The sequence below is a fragment of the Hypanus sabinus genome, chromosome 4 (assembly GCF_030144855.1).
Source record: "Hypanus sabinus isolate sHypSab1 chromosome 4, sHypSab1.hap1, whole genome shotgun sequence".
Lineage (NCBI taxonomy): Eukaryota > Metazoa > Chordata > Chondrichthyes > Myliobatiformes > Dasyatidae > Hypanus > Hypanus sabinus.
The window spans coordinates 99704468-99718915 of NC_082709.1; the positions used below are offsets into that span (position 1 = coordinate 99704468).

The 14448-nt window shown below is 68.6% G+C and overlaps 1 protein-coding gene across 3 annotated transcripts in view; it reads right to left on the minus strand.

Moving 5' to 3' along the window:
- The window catches only part of LOC132393023 (pleckstrin homology-like domain family B member 2), a 414321-nt gene that overhangs the window by 352745 nt on the left and 47128 nt on the right, over nt 1-14448 (minus strand). Inside the window, exon 1 of one of the 3 annotated variants that reach the window (XM_059967717.1) lies at nt 2398-2804. The exons of the other annotated variants lie outside the window; for them this stretch is intronic. The gene's annotated coding sequence lies outside the window, so the exon portion shown is untranslated. Of the gene's footprint in view, nt 1-2397; nt 2805-14448 lie in introns of those variants that run through there. 3 annotated transcript variants of the gene reach the window in all.

The window sequence follows — 14448 nt, forward strand, 5'->3', positions numbered from 1 at the left end:
TCTGTGGGTGAGGGGGTCGGGGATTGTTACTGGTGCTGTTGTCTTCTGCAAGTGAGGGGGTCAGGGATTGTTACTGTTGCAGGTTTTTTCTGTGGAGGAGGGAGTAGAGGATTTTGGGGTCTGCGAGTTTTGTTTCTTTTTTATGCTGGGGGGAGTGGAGTTGATGTATTTTCTTTCATCACATTCCCAGGGTATTTTTGTGTTGCCTGGAGAAGACAAGTATCAGAGTTGTACTGTACGTTCAAACTTTGACAATAAAATGAACCTTGAACGGCATCTTTGGCAATCTTCTACACTATCCACAACAACCCACTTTTGTGTCTCCTACAAACTTGTTAACTTGCCCATCCTTCAGGATTTGGCCAGCTCAGGCAGTCACTTGCCCAGCAATTTTGATGATTAACAATGAAGTCTCCTATCCAGTGTACATTCTATGCCTTTACTTCTTTCACAGCACCTTCCAAATGTTGTTTAACCAGGAGGTGAACTAATTCACTCACTGATGGAAGGAGGCAGATGGTAATGAGCAGAACGCTTCATTGCCCTTGGTTGACCTGATGTCAATGGATTTAATATTTTTCACGACAACAGAGGAGACCAATAAGATGATGGTGTACTCAGATGCAGGGGCCTCTCCGGTACAATCAAAGTTGTGTTTATTCATTTTATATGTCTTTTTTTTAAACCACAAGTCACTGCTGGATACTAAGAACATTCAGTACCACAGGACTATCCCATTGATGAATTGTTCGATAGCAACTGAGCCGGACTTACAGTGTGCCACTGTTGTGTTGTCACCTGGACTTGTGTACTGATGGACAGTGCACAATCCAAAACAAAAAGGTGCCAATGATTGCCTTGGATGGTGTAGGAAAAGGCTTCTGTGGGAATGGTGAGGATGAGGCCTATGCTGTGTGGGGAAAGGCTTCTGTGGGAGTGGTGAGGACGAGGCCTATGCTGTGTGGGGAAAGGCTTCTGTGGGAGTGGTGAGGATGAGGCCTATGCTGTGTGGGGAAAGGCTTCTGTGGGAGTGGTGAGGACGAGGCCTATGCTGTGTGGGGAAAGGCTTCTGTGGGAGTGGTGAGGATGAGGCCTATGCTGTGTGGGGAAAGGCTCCTGTGGGAGTGGTGAGGATGAGGCCTATGCTGTGTGGGGAAAGGCTTCTGTGGGAGTGGTGAGGATGAGGCCTACGCTGTGTGGGGAAAGGCTTCTGTAGGAGTGGCGAGGTCTAGGCCGAGGCTGCGGAGTCACCAGTGGTGGAGATGCTGAGGTGGTGTACCTCTGAGGGAGTGCTGGAATCTGTCCTGGTTTTAGGGGGGGTGGGGATGGGGGTTGCCCCTTCCATTGTTGCTGCCCTCCTGTGCATGCTCAATGCTGCCCTCCCGTGATCATTTGTTGAAGAACAAGCTAGACACTCAGGGACTTGGCCTATATATTTGTCTTCTTGTTTCTTGTTGTTCTGAAATCATAACCATATTTGATATTTGTGCTACGTGCAGTGTGCTGTGTACTGTGGGTAATTTGGCCCCAGAGGATCATGGTTTCATTGGCCATATTCATGTATGGTTGAACAATAATTAAACTTGAATGTCAGCCATACAAGGCGTTACCAGCCCACTGGTCCCGCTCTCTCACTTATTTCCTATTGTCTGTCTCCTGCCCATTAGCTGCCAACTCCCCCGCCCCCACAACACCCACCGATTCCCCTGCCAGCCACCCACATCGTCAGCAAGCTAACGTGGCCATCTAAATGGGACGTGGGTCCCAAACCAGTGCTGGGGACACAGTTATTGCTTCCTACCGTGATGCCCTTCTGGCACATCTGTCACTTTGGACTCAGAGTAAAACTACACCAGCAACTGGTGGCCCTGGCCCCACAAATTATCCTTCCACCCACACACTGAATTCACTTCTGTAAGTATGAATTTAATAATTTTGAAGCAAGTCAGGGAACTGGGTCCCTTAAGATTGGGATTTGCTATTCAAACATAGGTGTCCTGATGCAACCAGCAAAAAATAACTTCCAAGACTATTTGGCAACTTTATATTTTTTTTCAACCAAGTAATTTTGAATTTGACACAAACAAATACAAGAGATTCTGGGACCTCTGTAAAAGCTGAAGGAACTCGGAGCCAATAAAGAACAATAAACAGCCCATATTTCAGCCCGACCTTTTATCACCCTGGGTTCCAGGCTAGAGTTATAAGGGCGATGTAATTGTAGGCCGAATAGCAACAACGTGATTGAGTCCAATCGCCCGGTTTGACTTTCTGTTAACAGAGAATTACAATGTAAAGCATTTTTATTCAAAGTGATAAAGGAGATGACAGACTCCAGAAAGCACGGAGTCTGCTGTCAACACCCGCCCCGTGATGTGGAAACCTTGAAGAGATTACCTGCCAATCTGGTTGTTGAACCATGGAAATCTGCGATCAGCAGGTTATTCGGAGAGTTACTGCACAACTTCCGACTTGTCCGGACTCTCACCACAGTCTCCTGGGCCGGACTAGCGGCTCAGCTTGTGGACAGGACGTCCCAGTTTAGAACGGCAAGTACCCGGTCGTATCCCGGCTTCCAGCAGGCGCCAGAGCCCTCCTCGCCTACCGGACCAAGGACGGACAGACCGGTTCATGATCACACGCAATCCCCGAGGCGCCGGCTGCAAATGGGGCGGGCTGACTGGAACGTAGTCCAACCCACCGGACCCGGGCCGGGGTCCCGCACGTCCCGTCCCGACCCGACCCACAGAACAGACCCGGACCGGGGTCCCACACGTCCCGTCCCGGCCCGACCCACAGAACAGACCCGGGCCGGGGTCCCGCTCGTCCAGTCCCGACCCGACCCACAGAACAGACCCGGGCCGGGGTCCCGCTCGTCCCGTCCCGACCCGACCCACAGAACAGACCCGGGCCGGGGTCCCGCTCGTCCCGTCCCGACCCGACCCACAGAACAGACCCGGGCCGGGGTCCCACTTGACCCGTCCCGACCCACAGAACAGACCCGGGCCGGGGTCCCGCTCGCCCCGTCCCGACCCGACCCACAGAACAGACCCGGGCCGGGGTCCCGCTCGTCCCGTCCCGACCCGACCCACAGAACAGACCCGGGCCGGGGTCCCGCTCGTCCCGTCCCGACCCGACTCACAGAACAGACCCGGGCCGGGGTCCCGCTCGTCCCGTCCCGACCCGACCCACAGAACAGACCCGGGCCGGGATCCCACTTGACCCGTCCCGACCCACAGAACAGACCCGGGCCGGGGTCCCGCTCGCCCCGTCCCGACCCGACCCACAGAACAGACCCGGGCCGGGGTCCCACACGTCCCGTCCCGGCCCGACCCACAGAACAGACCCGGGCCGGGGTCCCGCTCGTCCAGTCCCGACCCGACCCACAGAACAGACCCGGGCCGGGGTCCCGCTCGCCCCGTCCCGACTCACAGAACAGACCCGGGCCGGGGTCCCGCTCGTCCCGTCCCGACCCACAGAACAGACCCGGGACGGTGTCCCGCTCGACCCGTCCCGACCCGACACACAGAACAGACCCGGGCCGGGGTCCCACTTGACCCGGCCCGACACACAGAACAGACCCGGGCCGGGGTCCCGCTCGTCCCGTCCCGACCCACAGATCAGACCCGGGCCGGGGTACTGCTCGCCCCGTCCCGACCCGACTCACAGAACAGACCCGGGCCGGGGTCCCGCTCGCCCCGTCCCGACCCACAGAACAGACCTGGGCCGGGGTCCCACTTGACCCGTCCCGACCCGACTCACAGAATAGACCCAGGCCGGGGTCCCACTTGACCCGTCCCGACCCGACTCACAGAACAGACATGGGCCGGGGTCCCGCTCGCCCCGTCCCGACCCACAGACCAGACCCGGGCCGGGGTCCCGCTTGACCCGTCCTGACCAGACTCACAGAACAGACCCGGGCCGGGGTCCCACTTGACCCGTCCCGACCCGACTCACAGAACAGACCCGGGCCGGGGTCCCGCTCGCCCCGTCCCGACCCACAGAACAGACCCGGGCCGGGGTCCCGCTTGACCAGTCCCGACCCACAGAACAGACCCGGGCCGGGGTCCCGCACGTCCCGTCCCGACCCACAGAACAGACACAGGCCGGTGTCCCGCTCGTCCCGTCCCGACCCACAGAACAGACCCGGGCCGGGGTCCCGCACGTCCCGACCCGACCCACAGAACAGACCCGGGCCGGGGTCCCGCTCGCCCCGTCCCAACCCACAGAACAGACCCGGGCCGGGGTCCCGCTCGCCCCGTCCCGACCCACAGAACAGACCCGGGCCGGGGTCCCGCTCGTCCCATCCCGACCCGACCCACAGAACAGACCCGGGCCGGGGTCCCGCTCGTCCCGTCCCGAACCGACCCACAGAACAGACCCGGGCCGGGGTCCCGCTCGTCCCATCCCGACCCGACCCACAGAACAGACCCGGGCCGGGGTCACGCTCGTCCCGTCCCGACCCACAGATCAGACCTGGGCCGGGGTCCCGCTCGCCCCGTCCCGACCCGACCCACAGATCAGACCTGGGCCGGGGTCCCGCTCGTCCCGTCCCGACCCACAGAACAGACCCGGGTCGGGGTCCCGCTCGTCCCATCCCGACCCGACCCACAGAACAGACCCGGGCCGGGGTCCCGCTTGACCCGTCCCGACCCACAGAACAGACCCGGGCCGGGGTCCCACTCGTCCCGTCCCGACCCGACTCACAGAACAGACCCAGGCCGGGGTCCCGCTCGCCCAGTCCCGACCCACAGAACAGACCCGGGCCGGGGTCCCGCTCGTCCCATCCCGACCCGACCCACAGAACAGACCCGGGCCGGGGTCCCGCTCGTCCCGTCCCGACCCGACCCACAGAACAGACCCGGGCCGGGGTCCCGCTCGTCCCATCCCGACCCGACACACAGAACAGACCCGGGCCGGGGTCCCGCTCGTCCCGTCCCGACCCACAGATCAGACCTGGGCCGGGGTCCCGCTCGCCCCGTCCCGACCCGACCCACAGATCAGACCTGGGCCGGGGTCCCGCTCGTCCCGTCCCGACCCACAGAACAGACCCAGGCCGGGGTCCCGCTCGTCCCGTCCTGACCCACAGAACAGACCCGGGCCGGGGTCCTGCTCGTCCCGTCCCGACCCACAGAACAGACCCGGGCCGGGGTCCAGCTCGTCCCGACCCGACCCACAGAACAGACCCGGGCCGGGATCCCGCTCGCCCCGTCCCGACCCACAGAACAGACCCGGGCCGGGGACCCGCTTGACCCGTCCCGACCCGACTCACAGAACAGACCCTGGCCGGGGTCCCGCTCGCCCCGTCCCGACCCACAGAACAGACCCGGGCCGGGGACCCGCTTGACCCGTCCCGACCCACAGAACAGACCCGGGCCGGGGTCCCGCTCGTCCCGTCCCGACCCGACCCACAGAACAGACCCGGGCCGGGGTCCCGCTCGTCCCGTCCAGACCCACAGAACAGACCTGGGCCGGGGTCCCGCTCGTCCCGTCCAGACCCACAGAACAGACCCGGGCCGGGGACCCGCTTGACCCGTCCCGACCCACAGAACAGACCCGGGCCGGGGTCCCGCTCGTCCCGTCCCGACCCGACCCACAGAACAAACCCGGGCCGGGGTCCCGCTCGTCCCGTCCCGACCCGACACACAGAACAGACCCGGGCCGGGGTCCCGCTTGACCCGTCCCGACCCGACTCACAGAACAGACCCGGGCCGTGGTCCCACTTGACCCGTCCCGACCTGACTCACAGAACAGACCCGGGCCGGGGTCCCTCTTGACTCGTCCCGACCCGACCCACAGAACAGACCCGGGCCGGGGTCCCGCTTCGCCCCGTCCCGACACACAGAACAGACCCGGGCCGGGGTCCCGCTCGTCCCGTCCAGACCCACAGAACAGACCCGGGCCGGGGTCCCGCTCGTCCCGTCCCGACCCGACCCACAGAACAGACCCGGGCCGGGGTCCCGCTCGCCCCGTCCCGACCCGCAGAACAGACCCGGGCAGGGGTCCCACTCGTCCCGTCCCGACCCACAGAACAGACCCGGGCCGGGGTCCCGCTCGTCCCGTCCTGACCCACAGATCAGACCCGGGCCGGGGTCCCGCTTCGCCCCGTCCCGACACACAGAACAGACCCGGGCCGGGGTCCCGCTCGTCCCGTCCCGACCCACAGAACAGACCCGGGCCGGGGTCCCGCTCGCCCCGTCCCGACCCACAGAACAGACCCGGGCCGGGGTCCCGCTCGCCCCGTCCCGACTCACAGAACAGACCCGGGCCGGGGTCCCGCTCGTCCCGTCCAGACCCACAGAACAGACCTGGGCCGGGGTCCCGCTCGTCCCGTCCCGACCCACAGAACAGACCCGGGCCGGTGTCCCGCTCGACCCGTCCCGACCCGACACACAGAACAGACCCGGGCCGGGGTCCCACTTGACCCGGCCCGACCCATAGAACAGACCCGGGCCGGGGTCCCGCTCGTCCCGTCCCGACCCACAGATCAGACCCGGGCCGGGGTACTGCTCGCCCCGTCCCGACCCGACTCACAGAACAGACCCGGGCCGGGGTCCCGCTCGTCCCGTCCTGACCCACAGATCAGACCCGGGCCGGGGTCCCGCTTCGCCCCGTCCCGACACACAGAACAGACCCGGGCCGGGGTCCCGCTCGTCCCGTCCCGACCCACAGAACAGACCCGGGCCGGGTTCCCGCTCGCCCCGTCCCGACCCACAGAACAGACCCGGGCCGGTGTCCCGCTCGTCCCGTCCCGACTCACAGAACAGACCCGGGCCGGGGTCCCGCTCGTCCCGTCCCGACCCACAGAACAGACCCGGGCCGGTGTCCCGCTCGACCCGTCCCGACCCGACACACAGAACAGACCCGGGCCGGGGTCCCACTTGACCCGGCCCGACCCACAGAACAGACCCGGGCCGGGGTCCCGCTCGTCCCGTCCCGACCCACAGATCAGACCCGGGCCGGGGTACTGCTCGCCCCGTCCCGACCCGACTCACAGAACAGACCCGGGCCGAGGTCCCGCTCGCCCCGTCCCGACCCACAGAACAGACCTGGGCCGGGGTCCCACTTGACCCGTCCCGACCCGACTCACAGAATAGACCCAGGCCGGTGTCCCACTTGACCCGTCCCGACCCGACTCACAGAACAGACACGGGCCGGGGTCCCGCTCGCCCCGTCCCGACCCACAGACCAGACCCGGGCCGGGGTCCCGCTTGACCCGTCACGACCCGACTCACAGAACAGACCCGGGCCGGGGTCCCGCTTGACCCGTCCCGACCAGACTCACAGAACAGACCCGGGCCGGGGTCCCACTTGACCCGTCCCGACCCGACTCACAGAACAGACCCGGGCCGGGGTCCCGCTCGCCCCGTCCCGACCCACAGAACAGACCCGGGCCGGGGTCCCGCTTGACCAGTCCCGACCCACAGAACAGACCCGGGCCGGGGTCCCGCACGCCCCGTCCCGACCCACAGAACAGACACAGGCCGGTGTCCCGCTCGTCCCGTCCCGACCCACAGAACAGACCCGGGCCGGGGTCCCGCTCGCCCCGTCCCGACCCACAGAACAGACCCGGGCCGGGGTCCCGCTCGTACCATCCCGACCCGACCCACAGAACAGACCCGGGCCGGGGTCCCGCTCGTCCCGTCCCGAACCGACCCACAGAACAGACCCGGGCCGGGGTCCCGCTCGTCCCATCCCGACCCGACCCACAGAACAGACCCAGGCCGGGGTCCCGCTCGTCCCGTCCCGACCCACAGATCAGACCTGGGCCGGGGTCCCGCTCGCCCCATCCCGACCCGACCCACAGATCAGACCTGGGCCGGGGTCCCGCTCGTCCCGTCCCGACCCACAGAACAGACCTGGGTCGGGGTCCCGCTCGTCCCATCCCGACCCGACCCACAGAACAGACCCGGGCCGGGGTCCCGCTTGACCCGTCCCGACCCGACTCACAGAACAGACCCGGGCCGGGGTTCCACTTGACCCGTCCGGACCCGACTCACAGAACAGACCCTGGCCGGGGTCCCGCTCGCCCCGTCCCGACCCACAGAACAGACCCGGGCCGGGGACCCGCTTGACCCGTCCCGACCCACAGAACAGACCCGGGCCGGGGTCCCGCTCGTCCCGTCCCGACCCGACCCACAGAACAGACCCGGGCCGGGGTCCCGCTCGTCCCGTCCAGACCCACAGAACAGACCTGGGCCGGGGTCCCGCTCGTCCCGTCCAGACCCACAGAACAGACCCGGGCCGGGGACCCGCTTGACCCGTCCCGACCCACAGAACAGACCCGGGCCGGGGTCCCGCTCGTCCCGTCCCGACCCGACCCACAGAACAAACCCGGGCCGGGGTCCCGCTCGTCCCGTCCCGACCCGACACACAGAACAGACCCGGGCCGGGGTCCCGCTTGACCCGTCCCGACCCGACTCACAGAACAGACCCGGGCCGTGGTCCCACTTGACCCGTCCCGACCTGACTCACAGAACAGACCCGGGCCGGGGTCCCTCTTGACTCGTCCCGACCCGACCCACAGAACAGACCCGGGCCGGGGTCCCGCTTCGCCCCGTCCCGACACACAGAACAGACCCGGGCCGGGGTCCCGCTCGTCCCGTCCAGACCCACAGAACAGACCTGGGCCGGGGTCCCGCTCGTCCCGTCCAGACCCACAGAACAGACCCGGGCCGGGGTCCAGCTCGCCCCGTCCCGACCCACAGAACAGACCCGGGCCGGGGTCCCGCTCGTCCAGTCCCGACCCGACCCACAGAACAGACCCGGGCCGGGGTCCCGCTCGTCCCGTCCCGACCTGACCCACAGAACAGACACGGGCCGGGGTCCCGCTCGTCCCGTCCCGACCCACAGAACAGACCCGGGCCGGGGTCCCGCTCGTCCCGTCCCGACCCGACCCACAGAACAGACCCGGGCCGGGGTCCCGCTCGCCCCGTCCCGACCCGCAGAACAGACCCGGGCAGGGGTCCCACTCGTCCCGTCCCGACCCACAGAACAGACCCGGGCCGGGGTCCCGCTCGTCCCGTCCCGACCCACAGAACAGACCCGGGCCGGTGTCCCGCTCGACCCGTCCCGACCCGACACACAGAACAGACCCGGGCCGGGGTCCCACTTGACCCGGCCCGACCCATAGAACAGACCCGGGCCGGGGTCCCGCTCGTCCCGTCCCGACCCACAGATCAGACCCGGGCCGGGGTACTGCTCGCCCCGTCCCGACCCGACTCACAGAACAGACCCGGGCCGGGGTCCCGCTCGTCCCGTCCTGACCCACAGATCAGACCCGGGCCGGGGTCCCGCTTCGCCCCGTCCCGACACACAGAACAGACCCGGGCCGGGGTCCCGCTCGTCCCGTCCCGACCCACAGAACAGACCCGGGCCGGGTTCCCGCTCGCCCCGTCCCGACCCACAGAACAGACCCGGGCCGGTGTCCCGCTCGTCCCGTCCCGACTCACAGAACAGACCCGGGCCGGGGTCCCGCTCGTCCCGTCCCGACCCACAGAACAGACCCGGGCCGGTGTCCCGCTCGACCCGTCCCGACCCGACACACAGAACAGACCCGGGCCGGGGTCCCACTTGACCCGGCCCGACCCACAGAACAGACCCGGGCCGGGGTCCCGCTCGTCCCGTCCCGACCCACAGATCAGACCCGGGCCGGGGTACTGCTCGCCCCGTCCCGACCCGACTCACAGAACAGACCCGGGCCGAGGTCCCGCTCGCCCCGTCCCGACCCACAGAACAGACCTGGGCCGGGGTCCCACTTGACCCGTCCCGACCCGACTCACAGAATAGACCCAGGCCGGTGTCCCACTTGACCCGTCCCGACCCGACTCACAGAACAGACACGGGCCGGGGTCCCGCTCGCCCCGTCCCGACCCACAGACCAGACCCGGGCCGGGGTCCCGCTTGACCCGTCACGACCCGACTCACAGAACAGACCCGGGCCGGGGTCCCGCTTGACCCGTCCCGACCAGACTCACAGAACAGACCCGGGCCGGGGTCCCACTTGACCCGCCCCGACCCGACTCACAGAACAGACCCGGGCCGGGGTCCCGCTCGCCCCGTCCCGACCCACAGAACAGACCCGGGCCGGGGTCCCGCTTGACCAGTCCCGACCCACAGAACAGACCCGGGCCGGGGTCCCGCACGCCCCGTCCCGACCCACAGAACAGACACAGGCCGGTGTCCCGCTCGTCCCGTCCCGACCCACAGAACAGACCCGGGCCGGGGTCCCGCTCGCCCCGTCCCGACCCACAGAACAGACCCGGGCCGGGGTCCCGCTCGTACCATCCCGACCCGACCCACAGAACAGACCCGGGCCGGGGTCCCGCTCGTCCCGTCCCGAACCGACCCACAGAACAGACCCGGGCCGGGGTCCCGCTCGTCCCATCCCGACCCGACCCACAGAACAGACCCAGGCCGGGGTCCCGCTCGTCCCGTCCCGACCCACAGATCAGACCTGGGCCGGGGTCCCGCTCGCCCCATCCCGACCCGACCCACAGATCAGACCTGGGCCGGGGTCCCGCTCGTCCCGTCCCGACCCACAGAACAGACCTGGGTCGGGGTCCCGCTCGTCCCATCCCGACCCGACCCACAGAACAGACCCGGGCCGGGGTCCCGCTTGACCCGTCCCGACCCACAGAATAGACCCGGGCCGGGGTCCCGCTCGTCCCGTCCCGACCCGACTCACAGAACAGACACAGGCCGGGGTCCCGCTCGCCCCGTCCCGACCCACAGAACAGACCCGGGCCGGGGTCCCGCTCGTCCCATCCCGACCCGACCCACAGAACAGACCCGGGCCGGGGTCCCGCTCGTCCCGTCCCGACCCGACCCACAGAACAGACCCGGGCCGGGGTCCCGCTCGTCCCATCCCGACCCGACACACAGAACAGACCCGGGCCGGGGTCCCGCTCGTCCCGTCCCGACCCACAGATCAGACCTGGGCCGGGGTCCCGCTCGCCCCGTCCTGACCCGACCCACAGATCAGACCTGGGCCGGGGTCCCGCTCGTCCCGTCCCGACCCACAGAACAGACCCAGGCCGGGGTCCCGCTCGTCCCGTCCTGACCCACAGAACAGACTCGGGCCGGGGTCCCGCTCGTCCCGTCCCGACCCACAGAACAGACCCGGGCCGGGGTCCAGCTCGTCCCGTCCCGACCCACAGATCAGACCTGGGCCGGGGTCCCGCTCGCCCCGTCCCGACACGACCCACAGATCAGACCCGGGCCGGGGTCCCGCTCGTCCCGTCCCGTCCCGACCCACAGAGCAGACCCAGGCCAGGGTCCCACTTGACCCGTCCCGACCCGATTCACAGAACAGACCCGGGCCGGGGTTCCACTTGACCCGTCCGGACCCGACTCACAGAACAGACCCTGGCCGGGGTCCCGCTCGCCCCGTCCCGACCCACAGAACAGACCCGGGCCGGGGACCAGCTTGACCCGTCCCGACCCACAGAACAGACCCGGGCCGGGGTCCCGCTCGTCCCGTCCCGACCCGACCCACAGAACAGACCCGGGCCGGGGTCTCTCTCGTCCCGTCCCGACCCGACCCACAGAACAGACCCGGACCGGGGTCCCGCTCGTCCCGTCCCGACCCACAGATCAGACCTGGGCCGGGGTCCCGCTCGCCCCGTCCCGACCCGACCCACAGATCAGACCCGGGCCGGGGTCCCGCTCGACCCGTCCCGTCCCTACCCACAGAACAGACCCGGGCCGGGGTCCCGCTCGTCCCGTCCCGACCCACAGAACAGTCCCGGGCCGGGGTCCCACTTGACCCGTCCGGACCCGACTCACAGAACAGACCCTGGCCGGGGTCCAGCTCGCCCCGTCCCGACCCACAGAACAGACCCGGGCCGGGGACCCGCTTGACCCGTCCCGACCCACAGAACAGACCCGGGCCGGGGTCCCGCTCGTCCCGTCCCGACCCGACCCACAGAACAGACCCGGGCCGGGGTCCCGCTCGTCCCGTCCCGACCCGACTCACAGAACAGACCCGGGACGGGGTCCCGCTTGACCCGTCCCGACCCGACTCACAGAACAGACCCGGGCCGTGGTCCCACTTGACCCGTCCCGACCTGACTCACAGAACAGACCCGGGCCGGGGTCCCTCTTGACTCGTCCCGACCCGACCCACAGAACAGACCCGGGCCGGGGTCCCACTCGTCCCGTCCCGACCCGACCCACAGAACAGACCCGGGCCGGGGTCCCGCTCGTCCCGCCCGACCCGACCCACAGAACAGACCCGGGCCGGGGTCCCGCTCGTCCCGTCCCGACCCACAGATCAGACCTGGGCCGGGGTCCCGCTCGCCCCGTCCCGACCCGACCCACAGATCAGACCCGGGCCGGGGTCCCGCTCTCCCCGTCCCGACCCACAGAACAGACCCGGGCCGGGGTCCCGCTCGTCCCGTCCAGACCCACAGAACTGACCCGGGCCGGGGTCCCACTTGACCCGTCCCGACCCACAGAATAGACCCGGGCCGGGGTCCCGCTCGTCCCGTCCCGACCTGACCCACAGAACAGACACGGGTCGGGGTCCCGCTCGTCCCGTCCCGACCCACAGAACAGACCCGGGCCGGGGTCCCGCTCGTCCCGTCCCGTCCCGACCCACAGAACAGACCCGGGCCGGTGTCCCGCTCGACCCGTCCCGACCCGACACACAGAACAGACCCGGGCCGGGGTCCCACTTGACCCGGCCCGACCCACAGAACAGACCCGGGCCGGGGTCCCGCTCGTCCCGTCCCGACCCACAGATCAGACCCGGGCCGGGGTACTGCTCGCCCCGTCCCGACCCGACTCACAGAACAGACCCGGGCCGGGGTCCCGCTCGTCCCGTCCTGACCCACAGATCAGACCCGGGCCGGGGTCCCGCTCGTCCCGCCCGACCCGACCCACAGAACAGACCCGGGCCGGGGTCCCGCTCGTCCCGTCCCGACCCACAGATCAGACCTGGGCCGGGGTCCCGCTCGCCCCGTCCCGACCCGACCCACAGATCAGACCCGGGCCGGGGTCCCGCTCTCCCCGTCCCGACCCACAGAACAGACCCGGGCCGGGGTCCCGCTCGTCCCGTCCAGACCCACAGAACTGACCCGGGCCGGGGTCCCACTTGACCCGTCCCGACCCACAGAATAGACCCGGGCCGGGGTCCCGCTCGTCCCGTCCCGACCTGACCCACAGAACAGACACGGGTCGGGGTCCCGCTCGTCCCGTCCCGACCCACAGAACAGACCCGGGCCGTGGTCCCACTTGACCCGTCCCGACCTGACTCACAGAACAGACCCGGGCCGGGGTCCCTCTTGACTCGTCCCGACCCGACCCACAGAACAGACCCGGGCCGGGGTCCCACTCGTCCCGTCCCGACCCGACCCACAGAACAGACCCGGGCCGGGGTCCCGCTCGTCCCGCCCGACCCGACCCACAGAACAGACCCGGGCCGGGGTCCCGCTCGTCCCGTCCCGACCCACAGATCAGACCTGGGCCGGGGTCCCACTTGACCCGTCCCGACCCACAGAATAGACCCGGGCCGGGGTCCCGCTCGTCCCGTCCCGACCTGACCCACAGAACAGACACGGGTCGGGGTCCCGCTCGTCCCGTCCCGACCCACAGAACAGACCCGGGCCGGGGTCCCGCTCGCCCCGTCCCGACCCACAGAACAGACCCGGGCCGGGGACCAGCTTGACCCGTCCCGACCCACAGAACAGACCCGGGCCGGGGTCCCGCTCGTCCCGTCCCGACCCGACCCACAGAACAGACCCGGGCCGGGGTCTCTCTCGTCCCGTCCCGACCCGACCCACAGAACAGACCCGGACCGGGGTCCCGCTCGTCCCGTCCCGACCCACAGATCAGACCTGGGCCGGGGTCCCGCTCGCCCCGTCCCGACCCGACCCACAGATCAGACCCGGGCCGGGGTCCCGCTCGACCCGTCCCGTCCCTACCCACAGAACAGACCCGGGCCGGGGTCCCGCTCGTCCCGTCCCGACCCACAGAACAGTCCCGGGCCGGGGTCCCACTTGACCCGTCCGGACCCGACTCACAGAACAGACCCTGGCCGGGGTCCAGCTCGCCCCGTCCCGACCCACAGAACAGACCCGGGCCGGGGACCCGCTTGACCCGTCCCGACCCACAGAACAGACCCGGGCCGGGGTCCCGCTCGTCCCGTCCCGACCCGACCCACAGAACAGACCCGGGCCGGGGTCCCGCTCGTCCCGTCCCGACCCGACTCACAGAACAGACCCGGGACGGGGTCCCGCTTGACCCGTCCCGACCCGACTCACAGAACAGACCCGGGCCGTGGTCCCACTTGACCCGTCCCGACCTGACTCACAGAACAGACCCGGGCCGGGGTCCCTCTTGACTCGTCCCGACCCGACCCACAGAACAGACCCGGGCCGGGGTCCCGCTCGTCCCGTCCCGACCTGACCCACAGAACAGACACGGGTCGGGGTCCCGCTCGTCCCG